Source organism: Bos javanicus, chromosome 2 (genome assembly GCF_032452875.1).
Source record: "Bos javanicus breed banteng chromosome 2, ARS-OSU_banteng_1.0, whole genome shotgun sequence".
NCBI classification, from domain to species: Eukaryota; Metazoa; Chordata; class Mammalia; order Artiodactyla; family Bovidae; genus Bos; species Bos javanicus.
Genome location: NC_083869.1, coordinates 86,437,949 through 86,456,099, shown reverse-complemented (window position 1 = coordinate 86,456,099; position 18,151 = coordinate 86,437,949). Strand labels below are relative to the sequence as shown.

General features: G+C 40.2%; 1 protein-coding gene across 1 annotated transcript in view; it reads right to left on the bottom strand.

Annotated features, from left to right (window-relative positions):
* The window catches only part of PLCL1 (phospholipase C like 1 (inactive)), a 366,630-nt gene that overhangs the window by 293,152 nt on the left and 55,327 nt on the right, over window positions 1–18,151 (bottom strand). The gene's annotated exons all lie outside the window — the stretch shown is intronic.

The window sequence follows — 18,151 nt, the reverse complement described above, 5'->3', positions numbered from 1 at the left end:
CTTTGATTGACCACACGTTGTATTCAGTTTTAAGGGGTTATGAACCTCCTGAAGAAATTCATCCAAGGGCACTTACTTAATAACTCCACAGCAAAACCACTATAATTTCATTTGGTTTCATTTATGCTAGCCTCCCAAAAACATTTTTTTCAAGACATGCTTTAAGAAATTAAGGTGGTATATTTACAAGTATTTCTTGTCTTATTTACATATATTTAAATATTCTTTCAGATTTGAGAAGCACCACCTTTTTTACCGGAGAAGGCAATGGCACCCCACTCCAGTACTCTTGCCTGGAAAATCCCATGGATGGAGGAGCCTGGTAGGCTGCAGTCCATGGTGTCGCTAAGAGTCAGACACGACTGAGTGACTTCACTTTCACTTTTCACTTTCATGCATTGGAGAAGGAAATGGCAACCCACTCCAGTGTTCTTGCCTGGAGAATCCCAGGGACTGGGGAGCCTGGTGGGCTGCCGTCTATGGGGTCGCACAGAGTTGGACACGACTGAAGTGACTTAGCAGCAGCAGCAGCAACTGCTCTAGAAGTATTTTTTAAATATTTTAAGGAGTCACCTTAGTGAATGTCACTAGACATACTAGGATGTGTCTATTGAGAAAGGAAAAATACTACTTCTGAATGAAGGTTTTGATGCTATTGTGTTCTCCTTCTGTAACTGAATCTCATTGCTGAAATTTGGTTAGGCCTGCTTACAAACAAGAGTTCATATACTGAAAGTAATAAATAAAGAGTAAGATGATGCAAACATCAGATCTGAAAAACAAAAATGTCAACCTTGGGAGGTTGCCTGTGTTAGCATTATGTAATGTACATGAGATTTTGCTTCTTGAAAACTTAACGTTCATTTACTGGCCTATAAATGAAATCCACAGTACCTACATTTTTAATTATTACCATCAAAAGGCTCTATGTAGCTCAATAAATTTATTTGCAATTGGATTTCTATATGCATGTTTTGATGGTGTTAGAATTTGGCTGAACTAAAACATCTAAACAACCTTGAACTTAAGAGTTCAGCACTTTAAATTTGCTGACAAGGTAAATGGGATTTTCCAGGTGGCTCAGACAGTAAAGAAGCCACTTGCAATGCAGAAGACGCAGGTTCGATCCCTGGGTCGGGAAGATCCTCTTGGACATCTAAGTGACTAACTTTCTTAGTCACTTTCTAACTTTCTTAGTCACTTAGATGTGTCCAACTGTTTGCAATCCCATGGACTATAGCCCACCAGGCTCTTCTGTTCATGGGATTCTCCAGGCAAGATTATTGGAGTGGGATGCCAGTCCCTTCTCCAGAGGATCTTCCCGACCCAGGGATTGAACCCAGCAGAAAGTGAAGAAGAACTAAAGAGTCTCTTAATGAAAGTGAAAGTGGAGAGTGAAAAAGTTGGCTTAAAATTCAACATTCAGAAAAGTGAATCATGGCATCTGGTCTCATCACTTCATGGCAAATAGATGGGGAAAATAATGGAAACAGTGACAGACTTGATTTTCTTGGGCTCCAAAATCACTGCAGATGGTGACTGTATCCATGAAATAAAAAGATGCTTGCTCCTTGGAAAAAAAGCTATGACCAACCTAAACAGCATATTAAAAAACAGAGACATTACTTTGCCAACAAAGCTCTGCCTAGTCAAAGCTATGGTTTTTCCAGTAGTCATGTATGGATGTGAGAGTTGGACTATAAGGAAAGCTGAGCGCTGAAGAATTTATGCATTTGAACTGTGCTGGAGAAGACGCTAGAGAGTCCCTTGGACTGCAAGGAGTTCTAACCAGTCCATCCTAAAGGAAATCAGTCCTGAATATTCTTTGGAAGGACTGATGCTGACGCTGAAACTCCAATATTTTGGCCACCTGATGCAAAGAACTAACTCATTTGACAAGACCCTAATGCTGGGAAAGATTGAAGGTGGGAGGAGAAGGGGATGACAGAGGATGAGATGATTGGATGGCATCACCAACTCAATGGACATGAGTTTGAGTAAGCTTGGGGAGTTGGTTATGGACAGGGAATCCTGGCATGCTGCAGTCCATGGGGTCGCAAAGAGTTGGACACGACTGAGCGACTGAACTGAACTGAACTGAAGGGACTAACACACACCCAAGATAAGTGTGGTATACAACTGAAGAAATTACTCCTACCAAAAATAGCCCCCTTTACAGAGCACAGAGGATTTTTAGGGCAGTAAAAATATTCTGATACATAATGATAGATACATGGCATTATACGTTTGTCCAGATCCATAGAATATACAACACCAAGAGTGAACCCTAATGTAAACTGTGAACTTTGGAAGATTATGATGTGTCAACAAAGGTTCATCAATTGTAACAAATGCACTACTCTGGAGAAGTATGCTATAAGATGGAGGCTATCTATCTGCTGGGGTGGGAGGGAGGGAAGTATTCTGGAAACACTGGTACCTTCCTCTCAGTTGCGCTATGGACCTAAAACTACTATAAAAAACTATCTTTAAAAAACAAGTCCCTTCCAAAACAAGCCTGGTAAAGGATTACTAAGATACTCTGTCTTCAAGAAGCTTTCCTCTGTCATCTATGGAAATTCAATCTGGTATTCTCAGTTCAGAAAGATATGTGTTCTATGAGAATCTGAAGTTTCCTAAAGTTGGGAGATGGAAACATCACAAGGGAAAAATGAAAAAAATCTAACCGACCTATCTAGTTGTAAATACAACCTTAAATATGTAAGATTAGATTCAGGCATCCACTCCTTCAGAAGACCCCCAAATATCCCTGTCATATGAAGCTGGTTGGTTACTGGCTCCTCCTCTGTGGTCCTACAAATTCTTGCACAGACCCTCATCATTTTATATTATAGTCATGCTCCTGGATCTGTTTTCCCCAAAGAGGGGCACAACACCCAGTGTTCTGAGATATTTTTGCATCCATGAGTACCTTCTCCACCCCTGCAATGTACTTATCCATTGTTCTTCGATACAAACACAAATTTAATGTACAAAATATTTTTATAGTTAGAGTCTCTTTGTGCTCATGGAAATCTTTTTTCCCTGAGAGTCAAGGCATTTTGAAATTCTAAGATATCTATGACTGTAGCAGAGCTCTATAATCTGACAGCACAGAGGAATGTTAAAAGAACTGCATTCCAATTCCAGGTTCAGCCAAACATTTTCTCCCCTTTGTCTACTTTCCTTATCCGAACAAGAGACAGCAAGAGCAGCCTGTCTCACATATCTGCTGTGCACAAGAACGAATAAAACTCATCAACCACCTAGAAAATAGTTAAATAAGTTGGAAATTTTTCACAATAGAGAAAAAAAAAACAAAGAGTAGCAGTACGATCTTTTAAAAACAAACAAACAAAGAAAACCCAATGACTTCTTGGAAACCATGAATGAATGACAAGAAAGCAGATTGTATTTCCCTAAGAAAATGATATGAAGATTGAATGTCACATGGACAGCAAGAGCAGATATCAAATAAATGACTTCTTTAATAATTGTTTACATTTTACATTGAATTATATCATACATATGGCATAGTACACACAATGTAAGTGAAGGTCAATGAATTGTTTTTGTAAGTAAATAAACCTATATAACTACCACGCAGGTGAACATACAGATCATTCTGATATTTTCTCTGCCTTTCCTATCACTAACCCCTTCTGCCTCCCCCTAAAGTAGCAAGTATCCTGACTCCGTAACTATCCTGATCATCCCAACTATAGTTGTAGTTATACTTATTGTTGAACTTGATATAAACACAAGCAGGTTGTGTCTGGCTTCTTTCAGGCAACAGTAAGCTTGTGAGACTTATTCCTGTGGTTGTACATGGCTGTAGTTCCCTTATTCATTGCTATGCAGTATTCCATATAATAATGTAAACCATTATTCATCTATTCTACTGTTGAAGAATATTTTGGTTATCTTGATTGTTTCAAATTTAAATTAATAAATACTCAAAATCTTGAAAATAGGCACAAATATGCAATATACTACAATATATAAGAAATCTAGTGTATCATACGAGAAGGCAATGGCACCCCACTCCAGTACTCTTGCCTGGGAAATCCCATGGATGGAGGAGCCTGGTGGGCTGCAGTCCATGGGGTCGCTGAGGGTCAGACAGACTGAGCGACTTCACTTTCACTTTTCACTTTCCTGCATTGGAGAAGGAAATGGCAACCCACTCCAGTATTCTTGCCTGGAGAATCCCAGGGACGAGGGAGCCTGGTGGGCTGCCGTCTAGGGGGTCGCACAGAGTCGGACATGACTGAAGCGACTTAGCAGCAGCAGCAGTGTATCATACAAATTTATCTAAGCACAAAATTATGCTACATAATACAAAAATGTAATTATTGAGTCATAGACTTAATCTAAATCTAAAACAGCTATGTAAGAAACATAAAATTTTTAATTTGAATTTTTACAGTTTAAAAATCAGATGAGGTTCTTTTCTACTTTTTTTAATGCTTTGCAGGACTCAAGTCTCTTTTGAAAAATCTCTCAAGGTTATTCTAAACAGAAAATTTCACTTTCTGTTAATATATTTTCCTATAATAAACAGTAATTTTAAAAAGTTATTCCATTATAAAAACCAAATATTAACAATGATTATCTCTGGCTGGAGAAATTATTAATTATTTTTATTTTTACTTAGCTACATATTTGAAAATTTTTAAACTATAATTATTACAAAGATACTTTTTCCTTAATGAAACTATTTCATCATCAAATTGCAATAGTAAAAAATAATCTACTTTCCTTTCCTCACTGAATAAAGTTAAATATTTGGACAAACCATCAAGTAAATAGGCTTATTGATTTGTTTCCACCTTTGAAAGGGATAAAAAAATTTATAAGTAAAATTTCAGAAGCTTGCTTGAAATTATACTTATATTTTGGTTAAAGAACCACTCTAGAAATATTGATAATATTGTGTTATTCACGTCAGCCTTAGCAAATGCAAAAACTGTTTCCTTGAAGAAGATGATGTCACTTAATGGTTGAATGTGAAGATGAAATGAACTACACTAGGAGATCAACAAGAAATAAATAAATAAACAACTTACAAGAGCCATTGAATTCAAAGTTTTGTTTATATTTTCTCAATGTACTGAAGTCTTTTCTAGAATGTTCTTCAGCAAAATTTAAGCCTTGATTATCACGTGCCAAGAATCTAGCAGATTGAAACACCAATTTCAGCTCTCCTTTATTTACTGTTTTGTTTTGTTTTTTAAGATTTTCCTTATCAAGGAAGGTGGTCTGATACAGTGGCAAGACACAGATAGAGTGAAGACTGACTGTCTGAATCCGAAAGCTCCATTTCCCTCTTACTGCATCCCCTAGTTGTGTGACATTGTGAACCATATGAATGTATGAGTTGTGACTCATCAGCCCCAATGATAGCCACAAATAAGGGTTCCATTACTTGCATATTCATAAAACTCACAGCCAGATGGGTGGGGGTAGCAGAGCCCAAGAGCTTGCTACTTTGCAAAGGCCAATTATAGCCTGGTTGTGGGCAGCCACAGCCCCAAGGAGCCTCTCCAAGCCTCTCCACCATAAAGTTCAGGAACCTGACCATCACACTTTGATGGAACGATCTTGCTGCAGGGTCCATGCTGTTCCTCCGCTGGCTGCAGGCTCTGACTTTGACACTGAGGATGTGGCCTAGGCAGCCACCAGAGAGAAAAAGGGCAGTCTGTGCCTACGTAGGCTCCCACCTGGAGGCTAAGAGGCTGAGGCTTTTTACCCCTAATCTAAAAGGACATGTGTTTTAATTGGATAGTTTTTTTGAATGATTTTGTAGTGGATAATTTTTATTGAATAAGCATAAGCTTCATATTGAATAATCTTGTAACAAAAATAAGTAATTTGGAAATGCTCCCTCCAGGATTCTCTTAAAGCCAGTACAGTGACTCTAACACGGTGCATGCTAGAAATTGAGAACAAATTACTTAATCTCTCTGTGCTTCAGTTTTCTCATCAGAAAAAAAAATGAGTGATAGCTCTTACCATACATGATGATTCAATGAGATCATGCATGTGAAACACATTAGAATGGTGCGAACATCTATTAAGAGCCTAATCAATGTTATTATCAAATAGTTGTATTTCAGCCTATCATCCTGTAGTCATTGGCTTCTTTTCTATTATGACAACACTTTTTTTTCCTCAAGTCCCTCTTATATACACTTATTTAAAAAAACAGAATAGACAAAGCAGAGTTTAGACAACAGTCATAATAAAATAATAATTATTATAACAACAATAATCATGAAACTGCCTAATACTTATGAGAAATTATTATGCACCAAGCACTTTATAAGGATTCCCTCACCTAATCCTGTCCATTATCCTATGAGATAGGTATCACCATCATCGTTCCTATTTTTCAAATGGGAAACCTGAAGCTTAGAGAAGTTGAATAACTCGACCAAGGTCACAAGCTAGTAAATGGTAGAGCTGGAATACAAATCTGGATCTGCAGCATGGTCCTTAACCATTAGGACACAATGCTCTCCAGCAAGGGGCCCCAATCATATGTTTGGTATAAACTTCAGATTGGCATAGATGTCTCCCAACAGTTTAAAGAGATAAAACTGAGACTGAGAAGGAGAAGGAGGTGGAAGGGGGGAGGAGGGGAAATAGGGAGAAACAAAGGAAGAGGGAGGGAGAGAGGGGGGAGGAAGAGAGACAGGTTGAGACTCTATTCAACAAATGAAGGAGGAGGGAGGAAGCAGGCAGGCAAAGAGATTCAAAATCCTAAATGCCTTCTAGACTTAGTATAAAGGAATTAAATAGATCAGTGATTGGTATTGTGCTGATTTTGCTGTATTTAACTCAAGGAACTTCCTCGACTTACAGGGAGCAGGAAGTTTGCCACCTAAAACAAAATGAAGGTCACCAAAGGATCTGATGAACTAAGCAGAAAGCTCTTGGATTAATCCAGGGGGAGGGAAAAAAACCTGACAAACTGCTTCAGGTCAACTGACATTTTTTTTTTTAATTTTATGTCTTCCCACATTGTAAATATTAGTCAAACAGTTGCTCACAAAATCTTTTTAACCCAGACTGGAATTTAGTACCAACAGCAATAAAGCTGTGGTACAGCTGAGCAAACTAGAAGTCAAAGGAGCTAAGTGCCCATCCCAGCTTCTCACCTACTGAAGGCAAATCACTTAGAAAGGTCACGGGGTTGACTGGCTAAAGGGCTTCTCAGGGCCTCTGTGGGGTGGTGGGTAATGTGGGACAGAAGGGAAAACACAGATCTCCTTGTCAGACACATCTGCATTGCAGTCCTAGGGTCTTATCAGCTGAATGGTTACCAACAGACTGATCAGAAATGCATGAACAGCACTTGGGGAAGGGACAATCTAACTTGATTTAGGTTGTAGATTTTGCTGTTTTTTATTTTGCACTGGTTTTGGGGGAAGAGGGTGTTCAAAGAAGTTTCCTAGGGAGGTTATGCCTGAGATGGATCAAGTGTTTGGATACTGCATAACAAAGTGGTTCAGTGTTCTGGTCTGACTGAGAGAAGTGGGTTAAATTCCACCACTTACTATGTGACACTGGCAGTCTCTTAACCCTTTAAAATAAGTCCATAATATCTTTCTCAGAGTATTGTAAATTTTAAATGAAATCACATACACTAAAGCATTTAACACAATGCTCAAAAATTCGCAGCTACTATTACAGGAAATTCTAACACTGATTTGCTTTTTCAAGTGTTTATTGTGCAAAAGAATCCTTCCTGGGCATCCCCAGAGACTGATACATCAGTGTTTTACAAAATGCACTGGTCGTAAGACCATCTCTATCAGAAACACTAGCAGAATTTGTTTATAAGCAGGTCCCTAGACACTGCCAGTAATGAATTGAATAATGATTGCCAAAGATGCCTGCCCAGAGTCTGAGAGTGTGACCTTAACTGGGAAAAGGGATTTTGCAGATGCAATTAATTCAGTTCAGTTCAGTTCAGTCGCTCAGTCGTGTCCAACTCTTTGCGACCCAATGCACGCCAGGCCTCCCTGTCCATCACCAACTCCCTGAGTTCACTCAGACTCACGTCCATCGAATCAGTGATGCCATCCAGCCATCTCATCCACTGTCATCCCCTTCTTCTCCTGCCCCCAATCACCCCCAGCATCAGAGTCTTTTCCAATGAGTCAACTCTTCGCATGAGGTGGCCAAAGTACTGGAGTTTCAGCTTTAGCATCATTCCTTCCAAAGAATATGCAATTAATTACATATCTCAAAGTGAGATCATCCTGGACTAAGATGAGGATGGGTAAATCTAATGACGGTTGTCTTTAGAACAGACGTGCAGGAGACACATAGAGAAGAAGAGGGTATGAAGATGGAAGCAGAGATTGGAATGATGTGTCTACAAGCCAAGGCACACCAAGGACTGCCAGCAGCCACCAGCAGCTGAAAGACAGGACTGAATGGATTCTCCTCAGAGCCTCCAGAAAGCAATAACTCTGCTGACACCTTGATGTGTCACAGCCTCCAAAACTGTGAGAGAATTGATTTCTGTTTTAAGCCACCGAGTTTGTGGTAATATGTTATGGCAGCCCTAGGAAACTCCCACACTACCCTCAGGAGACGCAGGTTGGTGTCTGAGAATGTGCACTTCTCCAAGTACCTCAGGTGATTCTGGTGCCCATGAGCACTGACTAACCTCGGCCCTATCCTATTACCACTGGCCCGAAAGGCCACACTGCCCCTCTTTCTATGATCCTCTTTCTGAGGATGAGTACAAGAGACATCAGAAGCTATGGAGAAGACCAGGGACTTCTTCTTGGCCTCAGCACAGGATTTGTTTGGAGTCAAGCCAGTGAGTCTGCAGCTCTACAGGCCCTTCCCACCCTTCAAATAACTCTCCAGAAGTGTGTGTGTGTGCTCACACTCAGTCACTCAGTCATGCCCAACTCTTTCCAACCCCATGGACTGTAGCCTAACAGGCTCCTCTATCCAGAGAATTTCCCAGGCAAGAATACTGAAGTGGGTTGCTGTTTCCTACTCCAAAGGGATGGAACCCATATCTCCTCCATTGGCAGGCAGACTTTTTACCTCTGTGCCACCTGGGAGGCCAACTTTCCAGGAGAAGTCTAAATTAGGGTCTAGAAATGTGCATGTGTCTCATTGTTCCCACTTGAGGGTAAGTGTCATACCTCTTTGGCGACAGGCCCAGGGAAATGCTCCCAACTCTAACTCAAAGAAAATTTTACACAAATACAGTATGTCACTCTTGGTAGCATTCTAATCTCTAGAAAAACAGCTCTTCACGGACTGAATGTTTGAGCCCACTCCCCCAAATCCATAGATTGAAGCCCTGCCCACCAACATAATGGCATTTTAGAAGATGGGAACTTTGGGAGATAATTAGGATAAGAAGTCACAAGTGGAGCGCTCATAAGTGCCCTTAAAAAAGGAACCCTCACAAAAGGAACTCTTTAAAAAAGTGCCCTTAGAAAAGGAACTCCAGAGAGCTCTCTTGCTCTCTATCTGTCTTGTGGAGGTAGAAAACAGCCAATTGGAAATCAGAGAAAGGACTCTCACCAGACTTGGAATCCTGATCAAGTGACTGAGGAATGAGTAAAGTTGAGTGAGAAGGTGAGAGCAATTTTTCTGATCTATTTTTCTCTTTAACATTGTTTAAGAATTCCTATTCTAGGAGAAGTGTCATTCTCATCTTCAGTTCAGTTCAGTTCAGTCGCTCAGTCATGTCCGACTCTTTAAGACCCCATGAATCGCAGCACGCCAGGCCTCCCTGTCCATCACCAACTCCTGGAGTCCACCCAAACTCATGTCCATCGAGTCGGTGATGCCATCCAGCCATCTCATCCTCTGTCATCCCCTTCTCCTCCTGCCCCCAATCCCTCCCAGCATCAGGGTCTTTTCCAATGAGTCAACTCTTCACATGAGGTGGCCAAAGGATTGGAGTTTCAGCTTCAGCATCAGTCCTTCCAATGAACACCCAGGACTGGTCTCCTTTAGGATGGACTGGTTGGATCTCCTTGCAGTCCAAGGAATTCTCAAGAGTCTTCTCCAAACCACAGTTCAAAAGCATCAATTCTTCAGCGCTCAGCCTTCTTCACAGTCCAACTCTCACATCCATACATGACCACTGGAAAAACCATAGCCTTGACTAGACAGACCTTTGTTAGCAAAGTAATGTCTCTGCTTTTCAATATGCTATCTAGGTTGGTCATAACTTTTCTTCCAAGGAGTAAGCGTCTTTTACTTTCATGGCTGCAGTCACCATCCACAGTGATTTTGGAGCCCAGAAAAATAAAGTCTGACACTGTTTCCACTGTTTCCCCATCTATTTGCCATGAAGTGATGGGACCAGATGCCATGATCTTCGTTTTCTGAATGTTGAGCTTTAAGCCAACTTTTTCACTCTCCTCTTTCACTTTCATCAAGAGGCTTTTTAGTTCTTCTTCACTTTCTGCCATAAGGGTGGTGTCATCTGCATATCTGAGGTTATTGATATTTTTCCCAGCAATCTTGATTCCAGCTTGTGCTTCTTCCAGCCCAGCGTTTCTCATGAGGTACTCTGCATATAAGTTAAATAAGCAGGGTGACAATATATAGCCTTGACGTACTCCTTTTCCTATTTGGAACGAGTCTGTTGTTCCATGTCTAGTTCTAACTGTTGCTTCCTGACCTGCATACAAATTTCTCAAGAGGCAGGTCAGGTGATCTGGTATTCCCATCTCTTTCAGAATTTTCCACAGTTTATTGTGATCCACACAGTCAAAGGCTTTGGCATAGTCAATAAAGCAGAAATAGATGTTTTTCTGGAACTCTCCTGCTTTTTCCATGATCCAGTGGATGTTGGCAATTTGATCTCTGGTTCCTCTGCCTTTTCTAAAACTAGCTTGAACATCTGGACGTCCACGGTTCACATATTGCTGAAGCCTGGCTTGGAGAATTTTGAGCATTACTTTACTAGCGTGTGAGATGAGTGCAATTGTGCAGTAGGTTGAGCATTCTTTGGCATTGCCTTTCTTTGGGATTGGAATGAAAACTGACCTTTTCCAGTCCTGTGGCCACTGCTGAGTTTTCCAAATTTGCTGGCATATTGAGTTCAGCACTTTCACAGCATCATCTTTCAGGATTTGAAATACCTCAACTGGAATTCCGTCACTTCCACTAGCTTTGTTCGTACTGATGATTTCTAAGGTCTACTTGACTTCACATTCCAGGATGTCTGGCTCATCTTACCCCCACCTCAATTCCATATCTGAGGAGAAAGGGCTCTATCAGAGTTCAAGGAAAATATGAATGTTAAAGAAACATAATCAAGCCAAGGCACTTGGGCTTGGAGGTTTGGGAAGTAAAGAGGCACACAGAGTTCTCCACTGTGTAAGGTTGACACATTTCCCTTATCCCTCCTTCCCAACAAACACAGTAACACTTGCTGAGATTTAGAAGTGTTATAGGTTTGGGAGGTGCCGTACAGACCATGGGGTCACAAGAGTCAGACACGACAGAGTGACTAACACATCATACTTAGGAGGTCTGCAGAGTGGTTCTCAAGCATTCATGAGACTCATTTGGGGACTATTTAAAATGGACATTTCTAGGCCCTACACTAAGAGAATCTGAGTCAACAGGCCCAGGATGGGGCTCTCACTCCAGAAAAAATACAGCATAGATAACTTAGATCTCTAGTCTGCATTTTATGCTAAAATCAAAAACAAGGTCAATCTGGCTCATCAAGATATAACACTAGATAGGGGTCTGGAGCCTGCATATGCTCGAGTGTTCCTTGCACAGAATCCTACTGGAATCAAACGGATTGATGGTACTAAGTGACCAGATCAGCATTCACAAAAGATAAAACACCCTAAGAAGAGGAAGACATTGCCTTAGAGTTTACTCCAATTTCTTCATACTTTAATGATTCTAATTCTGCCATAAATCAACTCTAATTAGTTGTTGGAGTTTTTTTCATTCATTTTAACTAAAGTTCAGTAGAAGTATTAAACCATTTAACTCCAGACAGAAAACAAAAACTTCACAGTTTTTCATGGCCTCCCAGGCAGCCTGGGGTTTTTATCACCTTTCATCTTTGATAAAGTTTTGTTTCTATCATTTATGATTTCTGATAAATAATACCCATGAAAAAAGGTATTCTCAAAACCATTTTACTGAATCAGATAAGAAGCTAGAAAATAATGTTGTGGTTTTCTTTCATGTGATCCCTGAATTATATAAGAAGTCTCACCATGAAACTTACTGCACACTTTCTACTATGGGTTGTTGTCTATTTTTATGTGACCAATAAAGATCAATAGTATTAAGGGCTGGGGAGGGATCAAAATCAAACAGTAGCGTAACATCAAAACTTCTGTCAGTCATATCCGTTTCTGTTATTTTGCTCTCTGCGTCAGAGATGGTTCAGCAAAGGAATTACTTTCATTTAACTACCTGCTCTTTTTAATCACTGTACCACAGTGGCAGCTGCCACAATTATCTTGAAAAGGGTTCTGATGCTTTCCTGGCTGCCCCTTCTTCACCCTATTCCCTCACCACAAACATTCAAAGTGCAAGTATACGATTGTGCAATTCAAACAGCATTAGCTCTGAAGCCAAAACTTTTAGAGTTACTGATCTACACAAAGTGGGAAGTTACATATATAAATAGAGACCAAAATAATCGAGATTTCTACATATCATTTCAGGAGCAAAAAAGACAAAATGTAAATTCAAGATCATCAAAAGAGGTTATTATTAAGTACCTCTAAGAACTATATTACTCTTAAAACAATAATTTCACTAAGTACATTACAAAATGTTCTATAGGGATGTGAATTGGTATGATAGAAAAACAGGGGGTTTTATTTTTTAATTTAATTTTTAAATGTACTTTTTATTGAGGTAACATTGATTTATAATGATTTATAAGTTTCATGTGTATGACATTATATTTCTACTTCTGTATCAGTTCAGTTCAGTCGCTCAGTCACGTCTGACTCTTTGCGACCCCATGAATCGCAGCATGCCAGGCCTCCCTATCCATCACCAACTCCCGGAGTTCACCCAAACTCATGTGCATCGAGTCGGTGATGCCATCCAGCCATCTCATCCTCTGTCATCCCCTTCTCTTCCTACCTCCAATCCCTCCCAGCATCAGGGTCTTTTCCAGTGAGTCAACTCTTCACATGAGGTGGCCAAAGGACTCGAGTTTCAGCTTCAGCATCAGTCCTTCCAATGAACACCCAGGACTGGTCTCCTTTAGGATGGACTGGTTGGATCTCCTTGCAGTCCAAGGAATTCTCAAGAGTCTTCTCCAACACCACAGTTCAAAAGCATCAATTCTTTAGCGCTCAGCCTTCTTCACAGTCCAACTCTCACATCCATACATGACCACTGGAAAAACCATAGCCTTGACTAGACGGACCTTTGTTGGCAAAGTAATGTCTCTGCTTTTCAATATGCTATCTAGGTTGGTCATGACTTTCCTTCCAAGGAGAGAGCGTCTTTTAATTTCATGGCTGCAATCACCATCCACAGTGATTTTGGAGCCCAGAAAAATAAAGTCTGACACTGTTTCCACTGTTTCCCCATCTATTTGCCATGAAGTGATGGGACCACATGCCATGATCTTCGTTTTCTGAATGTTGAGCTTTAAGCCAACTTTTTCACCCTCCTCTTTCACTTTCATCAAGCGGCTTTTTAGTTCCTCTTCACTTTCTGCCATAAGGGTGGTGTCATCTCCATATCTGAGGTTATTGATATTTCTCCCGGCAATCTTGATTCCAGCTTGTGCTTCTTGCAGCCCAGCATTTCTCATGATGTACTCTGCATATAAGTTAAATAAGCAGGGTGACAACATACAACCTTGACATACTCCTTTTCCTATTTGGAACCTACAGCAAACTTCCACGGTGGCTCAGTGGTAAGGAATCCACCTGCCAATTCAGAAGATGCATGCGGATTCGATCCCTGGGTTGGGAAGATCCCCTGGAGAAAGAAATGACAAACCATTCCAGTATTCTTGCCTGGAAAATCCAATGGACAGAGAAGCCTGGCAGGCTACATTCCATGGAGTTGCAAAAGAGTCAGACATGACTTATCGAGTAAACAACAACATACACTACAGCATGCTCACCACCAAAAATTTAGTTTTCATCTGTCACCATACAGTTGATCCCCTTCTGAATCCATTCATCCACAACAGGCTTTCTGGTTCAGTCACTTACAACTTGGCTTTGAGAAAATAATTTCATTCATATGAGCCTCAGTTTTCTTATTTTTAAAATGGCAATAACTAATGTCTATCTCAAAGACAGGATGTAAGGATGAGAGAAAACATTGTAAAGAGTGCATTTCATTGCTTGGGAAATTAACCAGGACCAAATAAACAATTTGAAGCCTTTCAATACAATTGCTACCAGTTTTCAATTAAAATGTAGCTAAAACTCACATGTCTGCTAAGTTTATCTAGTTTAAGTATTTTTATTACTATAATTATTGCCAAGAACAGGCTTTTTAAAGTAATTTTTAATGCCATATCACCCCTGGGTGGTTAAACTCTGAAAGGTTAACAATTTGATTCAAAGCTTCCATTCGGAAATTAAATGCTGCTGCTGCTGCTAAGTCGCTTCAGTCTTGTCCGACTCTGTGCTACCCAGAGACAGCAGCCCACCAGGCTCCCCAGTCCCTGGGATTCTCCAGGCAAGAACACTGGAGTGGGTTGCCATTTCCTTCTCCAGTGCATGAAAGTGAAAAGTGAAAGTGAAGTCATTCAGTCGTGTCTGACTCTTAGCGACCCCATGGACTGCAGCCTACCAGGCTCCTCCATCCATGGGATTTTCCAGGCAAAAGTACTGAAATGGGGTGCCATTGCCTTCTCCGAAATTAAATGCTGCTGCTGCTACTGCTGCTAAGTTGCTTAAGTCGTGTCCAACTCTGTGCGACCCCATAGACGGCAGCCCACCAGGCTCCCCTGTCCCTGGGATTCTCCAGGCAAGAACAATGGAGTGGGTTGCCATTTCCTTCTCCAATGCATGAAAGTGAAAAGTCAAAGTGAAGTCGCTCAGTCGTGTCCGACTCCTAGAGACCCCATGGACTGCAGCCTACCAGGCTCCTCCATCCATGGGATTCTCTAAGCAAGAGTACTGGAGTGGGTTGCCATTGCCTTCTCCACTACCCAAATCTAATTTATAGTTTAAGTATTAACAAAGCATAATTTCTTAGTGTTTCTCTCTAGTAGTCCATTCTCCTCCCCCTTCTAGTTTGCTCCTAACCAAGAAATCATGGAACTGAACCAAATCTATTAAAATCATGTTTAAAATAAAAAAGAACAGCTGTTGCATGGAGGTCTTCAAGGGGCCCTTTAATGAATAAGTACACACAAACAGGCAGTACAGAAACACTGGGATAGCTCTCAGGTCATTCATGAGATAAATTCAGCCTCCTACCTGTTTCCTGGAGAGGTTCCACCTAGTTTAGGTTGCCAGATAAGCAACAGCTGATAAGAATGATGCTGCGGTAATCAGTTCACTTGCCAGTAAATGCCTGGCATGTCTTTAAACTAAAAATATGTATATATATGAACATTTGTTTAGCTTGAAGCAATATTCATAAGCATATGTAGAGTATGCAGTTTTGACTGGACACAAAAGGTTCACAGAATTCCAAAAGAAGTTATAATATCTAAGGTTATGCCCATTTCTAATGGTAATGAGATGGATAGGTTTTTCAGTTATAAAAATTCTTGCCCCTTGTTTACAATTCATGTTTGGTATTTTACCTATATAGGACCGATCTTCATCATGTTTAAGGCATACAGTACACTCATAACACTTGTCACTTTAAGAGTAGTTAAAGAGGTATGATTTCAAATTGAAAAAAGCAATTCACGGCATATAGCAATTCTCAAATTTTTATGAGTACTTCTGCAAGATCAGAATGACAAAGTGACATCTCTAAGAAATTGCTGATAAGAACATCTAATTGGGCAAGATCAGCCACACTAGAAATCCTCAAGCCAAATAAGAAAGAGGATGGTAGTTTTCAGTTTACCTGGGGATCCCAGCAAACCATAGCCAGAAAAGCAAGGTGCAGAGTGGGGTGGCCAGAGTGCTGACAGTAAAGGTTGGAAGATCTCCTCAGCATATGAAAGCTGCCATTCACAAGACCTTGCACAGAACCAAAGAGATTTGGAACAAAAAGTCAAAAGTAGTACTTATTTCACCACCATTTTATCACTGGTCTTCAAAAATAAATAATTTAAGTAGCAGAGACCTTACTTTGCCAACAAAGGCCTGTATAGTCAAAGCTATGGTTTTTCCAGTAGTCATGTACCGATGTAAGAGTTGGACCAAAAGAAGGCTGAGCACCAAAGAACTGATGCTTTCAAACTGTGGTGTTGGAGAAGACTCTTGAGAGTCCCTTGGACTGCAAGGAGATCAAACCAGTCAATCCTAAAAGGAAATCAACCCTGAGTATTCACTGGAAGGACTGATGCTGAAGCTGAAGCTCCAATACTTTGGCCACCTGATGAGAAAAGCCAACTCATTGGAAAAGACCTTGATGCTGGGGAAGATTGAAAGCAGGAGGAGAAGGGGACAGCAGAGGACAAGATAGTTGAATGGTATCACTGACTTGATGGACATGAGTTTGAGCAACTCCAGGAAATGGTGAAGGACAGGGAAGCCTGGCATGCTGCAGTCCATGGGGTCTCAAAGATTCGGACATAACTCAGTGACTGAACAACAACAAAATCTTGCCAAAAGCTCCTTGAAGAGAAAATATAATATTTGACAATTCTCTATAAAGTAAAATAGTGACAAACACCAAGGACCTTATGGTCCAAAAGAGACCCATAGATGCTAAAGAGTAATTGACATAATAAAATTTTCTATAGTTCCTGACAACATAGTGTTTAGCAAACTGTGTGGCCCATTAATCAACAAATATTCACTATGTGTACAGTGCTGGGTAGGATTTAGGAATAAAGAATAAAATGAAATTTTTGCCAGCATCAGTCAGGCAAGGAAGGAAAAGCACAAGTAAAACCTTGCTCTTGCCTGCTAGCTCTGCAGCAAATCCAAAGTAATGTTGACACAGCTTAAGGAAGGCTCATCACTCTAACTTGAGTCTTACTCTCCAGGCTCCGGTCAGATGCTACTCCAAAGACCAGACTTCCTGTGTTTCCTAATGTGTCTCCAGTCTTGCTAAATAACACTTCCAATCCATCAGTATGCACTATTGATCCTGTAGGGCCATCTTTAGCTTCAAAACAATGCCTTTTATGTATAACACTTTAGAATTCCTAAAACACAGTCTCCATGGAGTAAATTCTTGGAAATGTAATAAATAATAATACATAAAGTTGTGATTTGGTTTGGATTCTCCAGAAGCAGACCCCAAGACAAGGCTCCAAGTACAAATTATTTATTTGAAAGGTATAGAGAACAATAGTAGAAGAGTGGAGAAGAGAGATAAGAAAGAAAAAGCATCTAATAAAGGATGAGCTCTCAAATCAGCTTCTAGAGTGGGTACCTAAAGCTGAATTTTCTAGGGAAACCTTTGAAAATGATGCAAAACACAGTGTCAGTATTATCTCATCTGAGGGCAAGCGAGCTGGGTGGGGTATTTTATACACAGTTGGATGAGGTCTTCTGGATGGGGAAGCAGGAATATGAATTCTCTAGAACTAATACACTGACCATGAACAATGTGGCCTTTGAGGGGCAGCCCTCAAACACAGAGATGCAGATGCTGACAGCTGGAAATCCACTGGAGAAGAGTGAAAGGTTCCAGGAATAAAAGTGGCTGCTGACAGCATCTGCCACATCAACATTCAGGTAAATTAGTTCATTTTTGTTTGTCCACTAGAATAAGTGACAAATTAACTCAATGTGAAAGTACTAGGAAATATAACTAGTTTTTAAACAATAATGATAATTGAAGCTTTGTTCTTGCTATATATATAGATCATTTTCAGCCAACGCAAATATTCATGATATTTTTAGTGTTTAATCTAAGAAAAGCTATCATAAATTTCTGCCTAGCTATTTATTTCTGCTCATCTTAATCTATAATAAATATTTAAAATGTTAAAATACTTTATTTGAAGCATAAAGTTTGATTTCATTGACATGCTTCATTTATTTTAATGTGCTAA